Here is a 419-nt window from a genome sequence, read left to right on the forward strand (position 1 = left end):
GTTATTCACTTTACCTGTCATTGTGTTAATGTTATGGCATGTAGTTGTCCCCCTTATTACCGGTACTTTCACTGACGAGGGTCTTCATTGTGAGCTCCATAAAATACATTCAGAAATCTCCTTTGTGTTGAAGAAAAAAATCACATCTAATCTGTCTTTCATCCTAATAGGAAATCCTTGTGAGAATAACGGTTCATCACTAAATTGTAAAAAAGAAGATATTAGGAAGCACTCTAATGGAGGAAACCTCATCATCCTTCCTGCACCTCCTGGACTTCACAGCACTTCACCTTCTTATAATCCTCCTGATCATGAGGAATCCTCTCCTGAACAATCTCACATTGTTACCACAACTCCAGGTGACACAGATACAAGATTTCAGTGTGACAAGCAACTTACTAAAAGCTCAGATTCTTTAA

The sequence above is a fragment of the Phyllobates terribilis genome, unplaced genomic scaffold, assembly GCF_046119375.1.
Source record: "Phyllobates terribilis strain yellow unplaced genomic scaffold, ASM4611937v1 Scaffold_291__1_contigs__length_2406647, whole genome shotgun sequence".
Lineage (NCBI taxonomy): Eukaryota > Metazoa > Chordata > Amphibia > Anura > Dendrobatidae > Phyllobates > Phyllobates terribilis.